This window comes from Anopheles maculipalpis, chromosome 2RL (assembly GCF_943734695.1).
Source record: "Anopheles maculipalpis chromosome 2RL, idAnoMacuDA_375_x, whole genome shotgun sequence".
NCBI classification, from domain to species: domain Eukaryota; kingdom Metazoa; phylum Arthropoda; class Insecta; order Diptera; family Culicidae; genus Anopheles; species Anopheles maculipalpis.
The window spans coordinates 63,498,004-63,510,623 of NC_064871.1; the positions used below are offsets into that span (position 1 = coordinate 63,498,004).

The 12,620-nt window shown below is 42.8% G+C and overlaps 2 protein-coding genes across 2 annotated transcripts in view; both read left to right on the plus strand.

Moving 5' to 3' along the window:
* Positions 1-12,620, plus strand: part of LOC126556283 (histone H1-like) — a 591,209-nt gene that overhangs the window by 23,886 nt on the left and 554,703 nt on the right. The gene's annotated exons all lie outside the window — the stretch shown is intronic.
* Positions 844-12,620, plus strand: part of LOC126556243 (39S ribosomal protein L2, mitochondrial) — a 471,612-nt gene continuing 459,835 nt past the window's right edge. The window contains exon 1 of the mRNA XM_050211468.1: positions 844-850. The gene's annotated coding sequence lies outside the window, so the exon portion shown is untranslated. The remainder of the gene's footprint in view (positions 851-12,620) is intronic.

The following is a 12,620-nucleotide window of genomic DNA, read 5'->3' on the forward strand; positions in this document are numbered from 1 at the left end:
AGTCCGCTGTATTAGAACCACTGCCTGGAAGCGGACAAACGAAGTATGTCGAATTATTTTGAGTGATTTATTGCAATGCTCTAGTACGGACAGCCGTTTGCATGTAAAGCAGATTCCGACAGTAACTAATGTGCTGTGGTGGAATCGTTTAGCACCATCCCTCGAGGATCCCTTGCATTTCCAAATTATGAGTTTGTCTTTTTTCATGAAAATTCTACCACTTGAAACATGATTTTTTTCCACTTCAACCATAGTCCCGAACATGGTATCCTTTCAACATTCGGTAGCAAAGGGTTGACGCAACCCTTCCCTTATTTAACATTCAGTGACTTTACTCTTTATTAAAAGCTAGAAAAAAAAAATTTGAAAGTCATTTTCTTGGTTAGGGACCTATCAACTTAAAAGTGATCGAGGCAAAAAAACTATTTGCATAAAATGGACCTTTTTTTGTGGATCCTTGTATCGTTTGTGTAAATTGAAGTGTTTTGTATAAACGATCGTTGAAACTGAAACGGGAGCATCATCCCTTCGTTGAAGGGATGTCTATGGAAGCACGGCGCAAACAATTGAAGTATGCTCATTTGATGAAAGCCGGGACAGCTGACCAAAAATAGGGTTGTGGAGGTTGACGATGTAACAAAAACGCAAGGACCAAGGACGGAAGTAATTGTTTTTTATGACATCATTAGACGTCTACTAAAGATTGTTTCAGCATCAGATGCCTTCGAATGATGGATGTAGGCAAGATGTCGCTAGTTATTCTGAGCATTGTCAGATATCACGTAATCTTGACGCTGGATAGATGGTGAAAAGGATTAATGCGTGGAAGTTATTTGAGGACAGAACAGCAGTAGAATGCTAGAGATTACGTTAAGTTAAGATTAAGATTACGTTACTTTAGAAGTTGAGGTATTGCATATGTATTATGATGCTTTTTGACGAATTTGAAATATATTGGTCAGATTTATATGTTGTCCCATCGTAGCCATCGGGATGATAGAAAGACTTGCTAATATTTTTATGGAAAACATATCACTATCAAAAACCAAAAACTACCTCTTAGTAATTTATCCATTAAATAAACGACTTGATTTAATGACGATTAAATGAAAGTGAGCCGATAAGATGGCAAAGAGAACTAAAACAACAACAATTCTTTTGTCTGTATTTTCCTAGCCGACGACTCTGCGTCGAAGAAACACACATTTAGGACAAAACTCTTTTCAAGTGTACGCATTCATAATTTTCTTTTTCGCCTAGTTCGTTAGCAACGGCCACAGTCAATACATTGCGATTTGTTGATGCGCTTTTCCGTAGTTAAGCGTCTGAAGGGTAAGCATTTGCACTTGGCACGCCTGCAGCATATAGTCACCGGGCGGCTGCGAAATAGAGATGCTTTCAAACCCGCATGATTTATTGACACCTGTGCCAAGCATTTGCATATGGCATGCATTAAAATGCAAGTGCGTGCATGTGTGTGTGTGTGTGCAGCACACGGTCGGCTAACAACAAAAAGGCGCTCCTGCCTCCGCTCCGCAAGGGCAATTATGACACTTATGCGTACAAACGACACGCAAGACAATTATAATCCCAAGCCCGATGCCCTCCAAGCTGCATGCCAGACGCGACCGTCTCCGATGTCCGAATGTTCCCTCGGCACTAGAGGTGAGTTCGAAATGCATTTTCTATGTTTTCTCAATGCTCTCGTGAAGTTGCAAGTAGCGTGTTCTGTTTGCGCACCGAAGTCTACTTTCAACCGCAGCCACATCCGCCATGCTGACCATTAGCTAACGCGGCAACAGGTCGTATGGGATGCGGAGATCTGTTCCGCCCCCTTGACGCTGGCGACGACAAATTCCTGCCAGGTTGATCTTGCCACCGATCTGGCAGTGCGAGACACACACTCAGGTTGCGCGTAGGTCTGGCCGGAAATTGTCGGACAGGCGATAGATGCGCCGCAGTGTCTAGGCTGCTGCCAATTTCAACTGAAAGCGCGGCTTTTGTGGCTTGGACCACAAAGTTCAATTAACACAATGCGGCAATTAAAGAAGCCCCCATGGGATGGAGTTTTATGCGGGAACTATGGTCCCGTGCCAGTGCACGCCACGCCGCGTAAGGTTCGTCGACCATCGTCGGAGGTTTAAGTGTTCCGACAAACGTCGTCACATTCATGGAGTTCCACCATACACCATTTATGATCGTGTGGCTCGTGTACTTGGTAAAACACAACCAAGGAAAACGGGCAACGAAGATTGGTCGCATTTGAATGCGCGCTGTGTGCTCAATTAGTTCCATTTGCATTGTAAGACCAAAACAGTGACTTCACTATCTCAAGTCTGCTGTCTTTGGGATTGAGCCCTCGGGGGGCATCTTCTTCTCGGTGAAGGTTTAGAATAGTGTTAAATGTATACGGACATTTCTCAATGAGTTGCGTCTCTCACCTCGACTAGTGCGACTACCCATTGGACGTCCATTCCAATCCATGAACCCTTGCTTACTGAGCGAATGATCGCTAGATATCGACACATCAAGCTAGCAGGAGAATTGTACATGATAGGTTACCATTTCCAGATACGGTTACACCATCAGTCAACGAGCCCAAATCTCAAGGCAAAAAGGCTCGCCAATGTGCCAATAATGTTGCGCAAGATCGATTTTACATATTGAACATCTTCTTGCATTGGAATCTGAAGATCCGTACGAAACGGCACAGAGCACTTTCGGCAAACGGTTTGCTACTATTTCAGCAGTTTCGAACCGACCTAGCGAGCAGGCAGGTGAGTTTCGGTGTGGTGCACCTGCGATAAACTTTGGTCGATCTGAAAACGAATAAACACACCAGACCTGCTCTGAGCGGTAACCGGCACCATTAATGCTAAACGGATAATCCCATTTGCCCATTTGCCAACCAGCATCACAACGGTGACAAGCGTAGTCATCACTCTGGCCACGCAGTTTTATAGCCGTCGTCGAGTGGACGGATTTATGGCTGTCAACTTGCTGGCTGTCGTCCTAGTTGGTGACCTGCAAGGCGCTATAAAACAATGCCCATTTACGCCCGAAGATGCTCCAAACGGTTTGCGTGAATGCTGCGTTTCATTACTGGAATGTGTCACTTTTAGCGTGCTAATAAAAAGTTTGAGCTTTAAACTGCACTTTCCTTGCGTTGCAGCGGCCTGTGGCCGTGTGGTCCCGGTAAAAGGGAGTTCTGGTTTTTGAGCGGTGTTTTTGTTTTCATTGCTCCTTGGTGCGTTGCTTTGGGTGCTGGTCGGATGGATGTATCGCGGTTCGCGGTGGTCGGCTCAGTGAGCAGCGTTGTCAACGGAGAAATAAACTTTATTTTAGGTCACAGCGACAGTCTACGCCGGCTACGTCCAGTGGTTCGGATGGCGGATATTGTTTTGCGTTGAAAGTATTCATTATACAAAGTTGTTCAAGCGCATCCAATAAATGTGTAACACTTTGAGAAGATTTAAGTCACGCCAAAAAACTCGATTAAAGTGAGCAAGTGGCTATGATGTATTGCTCGGTTAGTACAACCAACGGAAACTTTACCAAAGGAGATATTTTTGAAAGGAAGAACCTACCAGCCCATGGACACTTTGAACAAATCATGCGGTCTACATACATTAGTCACGGAGGTAACACTGTTACCATTGATCGGAAGGGAATTGCATCGGTGTCAGAAATCGGTAGAAAATATTGAATATCATAACCCGTTCCACTGATTTGCCGAAAAGGCAGCCTAGCAGTATAGAAAACGATTTATCATCGCACGACCAGTTCGTTGCGCTTTGGTCGGCATCGATTTAGTTGTTTATTACAATATTTAATAGTGCGAACAATTCGTGCGGTAGAGATGAGCTGCTCTTGGTCGCTTTCGGTTTTTCGAAGGTCTGCTTCTTCGATGCCCGAGGCCACGGCCGGTGCAGGAAATCAGACACAATGAAAAGCCGCTCATCATCACGCCGAATTAAACCGTATCAAATCAAAAGTAGACCTGCCCGATACGTGTAAATGATTTTAAATGATCGCTACACATTCACGCAATCGTTGAGGTTTTGGCGTTTGATCGTACATTTGGACATCACATGTTGTTGATGATAGTTGGCTCGTGTCTGTGTCCGATTGCGGCAAATTTTCAATTGGATTTCGCTGGATGACCTCCGACGTATTTGTTCTGACACATGCATACTGTTCGTACCAAAAAGCGCCTTCTTCAGATGTTTTGGAGCGAGAAAATGAGAAAGAAGAAAATAAAAATCAGTGTAAATTATTCTGCGCACGTGGACACTGCGAAGTTTCGTTGACAAAGAAGCCAGATCAATCTTAAGCTGAAGCGAGAAGATAAATAACTAATTTTTCTTGTCCGAGGCACTCTTGCTTTTGAAGATAGCCACAAAATCAAGATAAATTACCTTCACAGAACACCGCTGTAACACCTTTCTGGCTGCCCTGTTTAGTTATTGTGCGATTAATCTACAAAAGATTTCCACAACAAAACAATTTCGTCCACTTGTTTGGTTTGTACACGGCAACAAGAGAAAACGCGACTATTACCATAAGCCGTCTCTCAATCAAGACATTTTAAAGCTGTGAAAAGCATCAAGCTGAACACCACTTTGCGGGTAGCTTCTCGCCCACGACGTGCTCCTACTGTAAACGCGTCCAACGCCCACAAGAAGGCGCAGATGAGAAGAAATAGCTAGCTGAAAATAATTTGAATAATTTTATCATGCTCCCATCGGTCATGTACGGCCGATGTCATCCAATCGGGACGGGAACAACTGTGTCCGGTTTGCGACGCGAACCGCAAGAGGGTAGTTAACCTCTTCGATACTTCGGAAGGCACCAAAACTAACCGAAAGCTACCACATGTTGACGGAGTACTTGCACGGCTCAATCTTCGCTTGACAGGCGAGCATCTCAAGTGACTCTACTTAATTTACCTCCGGCCGTCCGAGACTCGCACGGACGTGCATTTGGCTGGCCGGAGAAAACAAGTTGGCACCCGAATCCTACATGCGATGAAATTAAAGTACTCTCCCGACAAGAGTAGTAGATGATCAGCGGCCGGACGGTCGCCCAAAAACGGCCAAAACGGTTCGGAGAAATCTCTGGGATGCTCCAGCCGAAAAGAAGCACGTCCTTACATAAGTTACGCTTAATCTGGGTCATTTCATCAGCCCAAAGCCGAGAAAGCCAATGTGTAGTGCGTTGCCCAGATATGTTGAAGTTCACCTTGATTTCGGTGTCGGGATGAGAGGAGCTATGAATGCGAATTTAACAACAATCTGCATTGCAGGAGGAAGCTTTAATGTAATAAAAAAAATTGCAAAATAATAAAGTCGTGCAACAAAATTGAGAAATACAAGAACGGAGTGAAAATTTCAGCAAGCAATATATTTCGGTCAAAACCATGATCAATAAAAAATAAGTCACTTGAGTTAGGCAAAGTGGAAAACAGCAAGCAACAGAATAAACATTAAAATAAAAATTGTGTTACGGCGCATCAAAATGCGAAAGCGTATGACTGGGGCAGATGCCGTTTCGAGTAGCAAAAGCGAAATCCAGCAAGAAAAAAAAAAGACGATGCGATTTAAGACGCAGAACAAATCTGGTTTCCCGATCGTACGCTCCTCTTTGCGGACGTGTCCTTCAACTGGCAGAACTTGCCGCCAGCGGTTGCAACGGCAAATTACTCCTCGGACGTCAAGAAACCGAGGGCGTTAACCAATTAATGTTTTCAACCTACTGACTCAGTGACGAGCTTAACGAAGGTAAAGAAGTCAGCTTCCGCAGAGTCTTTGGGGGTCTCCTTTTTGTCTTTAGGGGTCCTTAACCAAACTTTTGCGTTCGGTAGGAACAAAAAAAAAAAAAACTCGTCACTGCTCGTTGTTAAGTTGAGCTGGGCTCAACCAAAACGGGAGCCTTTCATAATATGGTTTTAATTATTTGTTATGAACCAATCCCTTCATTGTGGCGTGCAATTCGGTGACGAAGCACGGGTGTTAAAAGAAAAGGCACGGAGTCTTGAGGACGAAAACATGAACGCCTGGGACGAGAAGATTTCAATCAGAAAATTGGTTTTTGTTTTGGTTGTCGTGGAGACAGCTGTGTGGGGCGTGAAGGATCTGGTAGCACGTGATTTAATTTTTAGCAAGTAAGTGTGAGCTGATTTTAAGTTGGAGATTTGCGTTAAAGTAAAACTTAAATTTTGAGCGTAATCTAGATTTGTTGAACAAGCAAAGTTTTCCCTCAGAATTTATCCTATGTTGCAAATGATTTTTTTTTATCATAGAACATTACGCAATAATTTTTGTTGAAGTGCTATTTTTGCATTGCAATTCAATCAAACTTTAATAGGCATCAATAACCTGCTGTTAGCTGGCATATCGCTACGGGCAGAAGTCAAAATACGAAGCTTCCAAATTTGGCCTTGGTTTGCATTGGCAGGAGGTTTTGTGCTGCGAGAGGTGCAATGAAATCACAACTTGCTGTACGAATATTGCCTGTTATGCACGTATTTCTCAATAAAGTCATGAAATGGGCATGCTGCTTCGTGCGAAAATAGGTGAACATGCTAAACACTACTCACGCTTCGGTGTGCAATCATCATAAGCATCCGAATACCATGTTTCACGATGGAGCTGTTTGCATATTGCTTCTCGCCGCGTCAATCGAAAACAAATAAGCCAGGTGCAATGTAGTGGAGTTAGAGTGTGCAGAAGACTCTCCATAAGCAATGTGCTTAATCCGCTGAATCGACAATTGCAGCATTATTCCCAGTGATTAGGACTACGGTTAGCTCTAGCGTGGTGGATTCGTTAGGATCAGACCGACTAGCTGACTGACAGCCCCAATAATCGAAACAGAAATCAGTATTTTTGAGACTTACCATTAACACAGCTTCGCTTATTATTTGTGCTGTGTCATTGAGGATGTAATCTAGCAATTTCATGTCGAAAAAGCGTAACTAGTAGTAATGAAGCACTGCAAAGCATGTAAACAGATTAATAGCAGTAGAATCACAAAAGCTAAATGAAACCTGTGAAGGAACGACGCGATTGATAATATTGGGTAAAATTGATTTCATGACGCTAGTCGGAATTTGGTGAGCTACGATTATTGATGACGACTTTTGAGCACTTGTACACTGCCGGTAGTTAATCGGATCGTCAATTAATCAAGAACGAATTACCGTAAAAGTGAAAGTGACAAAGTCTTAAGCTGACATTTATGTCGGAACAAACTGAGAAATCTGATTGTACAATTTTATTGCAGGTGTCATAAGAGTGACAGTGTTTAATAGCACCATGGTAGATGTGATGATTAAATACATTAATCAAGGTGATATAAATAAGGACACAGTTAAATTAATTGGTTGATTATCTTCATTTTAACGAAATAATTCTATAATAACTCTATTTGCAAGTATTTCTTTACAAGCAGTTGAAAAAACAAAAACTATCAGAATTTTTAAACTATTAAAACATGGCCATCACCACAAATATGTAAAAAATCAGTAATAAATATTGATCAAAAGTCAAGAATGCTTGTATTTGAACTGCTCAAATAGACTCAATGGCTGTGATAACATTCATTCTCATGCCAGAACCATTATATCACTCTGCTATAACACACTATTTTGAATTTCACAGCTTTTTGCATTCAAAGGACTTCTACTCCATGTACACGATTCTCAAGCGGGATACAAAATCTTCTTCTTCTTCTCTTTGGCTGAACGACCTTCTAGGTCACGCCGGCCATCGAATGGCTTACCAGACTTTCCGATACCCTTAGTTGGATAGATTTGAACCCCGGTCCTGAACCCCGGAACCCCGGAAGACCTATATTGTTGTCTTCATACGGCAGCTTATAATGTTGTGAGTATGATATTTTATGCTCAGTGTTGAGCGCGTCGCGTAGACATGGCTATGTCTGATCGTTCGTTGCAATGCTATTGGGGGTGACTTGCAAGGCCTCTCCTCCAACCTCGATTAGAGTCCCGTAGGATGTCAGGACAGAAGAGCAATCAACCGCCCCTAACATAAAGATCAGACGCTAGTTATACCCCCCCCCCCCCTCCCCATATCCCGCTCAATTTAGACATATAACCCATCCACCAAAGGGGTTGGGTTTCCCCGTATACCCAAGCTCAGATATTCGGAGAGATATACCGTTCTGTAGACCGAGGACTTATTTAGTCGGAGTAGAGTATGGAGAGCCTATGATGTCCTTCAAGAGGAGTCGGATCCATGCCCATATCAGTGCGGGATTGTTACATACACGGACAACAGAACCTTATACTAATACTAATTACTGATAATGATAGATTACAAAACGCTCCTAAAAATCTGGATTTTAAACCAAATTCGTAATGGTTTAAAATCCAGATATTCATTGAAGAGTTTAAAAAAAAAGTTACAAATACTTTATCACAAGAAGTTATGAAGAAACGAAAAAGCATTACAATATTATACATCTATAAAAACGATAATGATGACACAGATGTTTGGCAAAACTTTTGTCTCAATGTGCCCAGAGCTTGGAAAAGCTTTTTCTTTCACTGAAACTAAACGTTGAAGCTGGTACAGTTTTATAAAACCTCTGTTTAATTCACCAGTTTTAAGAAATGCCTTGTCTCTACTTCGTTTTTACGCCGTATTCTCTGAACCTAAGTATGATAAACTTATTTAAATCACACCATGAAGAGTTTTACTGATGCATGCGCGGACGGACCAAAAATATCGGTAGCGAATCGGTCAGCCGAATCGGTATCCACGGACGTTTGAAGGAAATGTTAAAAATTTTAATAAAGCCATTTATCACGCCTCGCTCAGAAAACGCAACCGAAATCGATTCTTCCACCAGGAATGCAAGATCAGGTTGAATCGATTCCGATTTCTCGCTGTCACTGTTTCCCGTTTCCCGAGCGAGTTCCGACAACTAAAGCTCACAGGGCGCTCGAGATTGCACAGACGGGCGACCGGTTCGGGGTGAAGGTTTGCTCCACTTAAGTTTTTTTAAATTTATGCATCATTCTTTTATTTCCTTGCCCCTGTGTTCGCACCTTTTTCGCGGCATAGGCCGGAATGGTCATGTCGGATCAACACGCCCATGTGTTGCTGCCAATTCGAAATCGATAGAATTTCAATTTGTTATTGTTTGCATGAAAGCTACATTCGATCGAATTCGTGGAAACCTGCTCCAGGTATCGTATTGCAGTGCAGTGCATCGAAAATGTACTGCAAAAATATTCGGCTGCAGTGCAGTGGTGCATCATTATTCATTTCAGCTTTGTGATTGTGCCATTGCCCCAGTGAGTTCGCGTTGCTTGCATTGACATGCGTGATCCGCCAGGTTTCTTTACCAATATTTTTATTCCGCCAAAAGTAGAGCTTTAAATGTAGATCTACGTGGGTGAATTAAAGTCAGACAGCTTTTTTGGTTCAATGTTTCAACTGTTGTTTAAACTTGAGTACATCAGCTAACATCAATCAAATGCCAGCATACCGTTTATGTGGAGCGTTCTTTCTCGAAAAAGCACCAAGATTGAATTTATATTTAGTAGTACTTCTAAGTTGTCAACTGTTGCAGCTTTTAATTAATGGCTATCTGGTTTCGTTCCCTCTACCAGATAATATGCCTGTTAACACATATTGGTCTCGGATGCTGGTTTCTTAAACGACACAAATTTTGATGTTTCCCATTTTATTTACGACGGTTTTCGACGCAAATGAATCGACTAATCAGCGAATGCTAGTAACATTCCTCCTTACCAGCTTGGTCTGTGGATGATGTGTTACTTTGTCCTTTTCTTTACGCTTCGGTGTTGGTGGTTAATTGATTTCTCACGGATCAGTGTTGACAGCTACTGTGCGCGTTCGGGTGTTCGGTATCGATTGGGCCATCTCGGCACAGACATCCGCGAGTGACTGACAGCTTTAGTCGTTTATGGCTTCGGGGCTCAACAGCAACACAACCACCCCGGTGGATTGGGATCGTTGACGGCCTAATTAATTATAAAGACATGGTTGAAGTCGAGCTGCCACTACTAGCCCAACAAGAGATTTTCATCGGTTTGAATTAGATTTACAACTTCTTCGATCCGTGGCACTGTCGGTGTGAATTGTACGAAACAGACTGGGACGGTGTGTTTGTTTTTGTGGGAACGAGTTTATCATGTTTTCTGGCGTCCGAGTGGTTGATCATTTTCTTCGCTTGGAATGGGTGTTAAACGCTCATAAATAGCCACCAAAATCCTTCTAAAACGCGAACAAGCTACGCGTCCATGCTTGGTTGAAAGGCATCGTTAAGTCAATGGCGGACGGGGATGAATAATAATCGCGTATCATTAAATATCTATAACAGCAACCGACTATGGTGGTACCGGCTAAATTTGATACAATTTATTTACCACTCTGAATGTCCGCGCTGATTGGAACAAATTGGCATCATTTTCGAGAGCCAGCGCTTGTCGTGGGCCAATTTTTGCACTTACGTTTTGTCCAACATGAAGCCGCGAATGCGCGAGTAGGACGCGATCCTCGAGCACACATACAGCGGCACCGGTACCGGTTTGACAAATTTCGAAGATGCATCCACGAACGGGGTCAACTTGTGGAGAGTACAAATTATTGAATTTTAAGCGAACACCATATTTCTTCATTTACATCGTAATTGTATGCAAATTTGGCGTTGAACTAAAACGAAGAAAAACACAGCCAAAATTTGTAGCGCAGTTTTCTTATCGGATGGTGATGTGGAGATGCAAAAGATTACATGGAAAATTGATCGTTCACCAGGTCGCCAGCATGTGGAGCTTTGTGTGATGGAATCCGAGGTGTTTGTGTCAAAGGTGTGACATGATATGTTGATAACGTTTTGACGAGATGCCCTAATGAGAATGCGTGTGATAATTATCAATTCCTATCACAACAAATTTTGTGTATTTAACATAAGACCTTCACTATTTATATCTAATGCCTAATGGCTTTGCTTTACGTTACATTTGTTCAGAACAAGACGAGGTTTGAGATTGCGCAGTGGCTTTATTATATGACTTTATTGCGCAGTGGAATTACCCTGGCATCATCACATGGCTTGAGACTCTTTCTTTGATGCTTAAGCTCTTTAAGCTTAAGGATGCTTTTGTACAGCAAACTAGAGTCTTGAGTATCGAGTATGGGCGTTATCGAGAACTTCTACAGCAGACCAAGAACTGACTGATGAAGCACACTTATGAAGGAGATTGCTTTTGAAATTACTGGAATTAAATTAAATCCTGTGGCTAGTTTTTTGTTGAGTCAATATTATCTAAACGTCTTTTGCATGGTCGTTTATGCTTTTCTTCTTCTTGTTCTTCTCCGATATCACGTAGTTGGATAGTCATTCCTCACTACGGGACGACGGTCCAGATGGGATTTGAACTCTGGTCTTGCCATATGAAGATCGGCGCCGATGTCGCCTACACCACCGGGCCGCCCCTAATGCTTTTACACAATTTTAATCCACATTCCACAACATTGGCCTCTTACAAATGCAAGATATCCCTTCCCAGGAATGGCTCATACTTGTTTTTGTTTCTAAAGATAATCGACAAAGTGAAATAAATTCTAGTTCTTTCAGAATAGAATACACTTCATTTGGAAAAGAATCCGGGCTTGATTTGAAACTTGCTTATACTCCCCGAAAACGATACCACTTTCAATGTCATCGCTTACAAGTACGTGCAATAAAAATTAAGTGGCGCGAAAGTACTTTACACCTCAGAACAAAAAAGAAGCTACCAGCGCGGGATTTTTTCCTTCAACTGTGTGTTTTTCGTACCTGCAGGACAAAGAGGAAGGAAGATCCAACAATCCAGCTAGCCAAATGCCAACAGGTTGGTTAGTATACGTTTGACATCTTTGTGCATCTCGCTTCGTCGCATAAAAATTGCTCCACCAAGCAAGAAGTGTGGCTGCGGCAGCGCTGAACTCTAGTGTCGTTCTAGGCCGTCGGGTCCCTGTCGGGTTCCATTTCCTCTGTCAGCCCTTTTATGGAGTCTTCAATACAAATTGCTTTACGATCGTGTAAGGAGAGTTTATCAAAGCGTTTGCGATCGCTCGATCGGTGCAGAGTGGTGGCTCTGCAAAAGCACCAGAGAAAACGAGACCAGACTGCGAAATGCCTGCATCCAGCTGCACTGCTGTGTTGCGGTGGGATAGATTGGACTTGCTGGTAGCAGCTCGGCAGCATCAGCAGCGAACGCAGCAACTATTGTGCCGCACGCATAGAAGGCACGGCAGCCCATAAATTGCATTATAAAAGTGCTAACAGATTGCCGCGGAGACAATCGGCGCAAAAGAAAATCAAATTGGTAGCAGTAAAATGCGGATGTGGTCAGTGATACAGTGTAAACTGAACCGAAACGGTAGCCGATTATTCTCGGTTTCACGGTAGCATCGTTTGTAGTGGAGAATCTATTATCTGCGTGTTGGAACTGCAAAGTATCTATATTGGTAATAGCAAACAAGGTAACGTTATTTATGGCATTTCGGCACACTCGGCTAGCTTGACCATGCAGCTAGAGTTTCGACGTGTAATGCTTAATCCTGTACTCCAGCAAGCCTGCA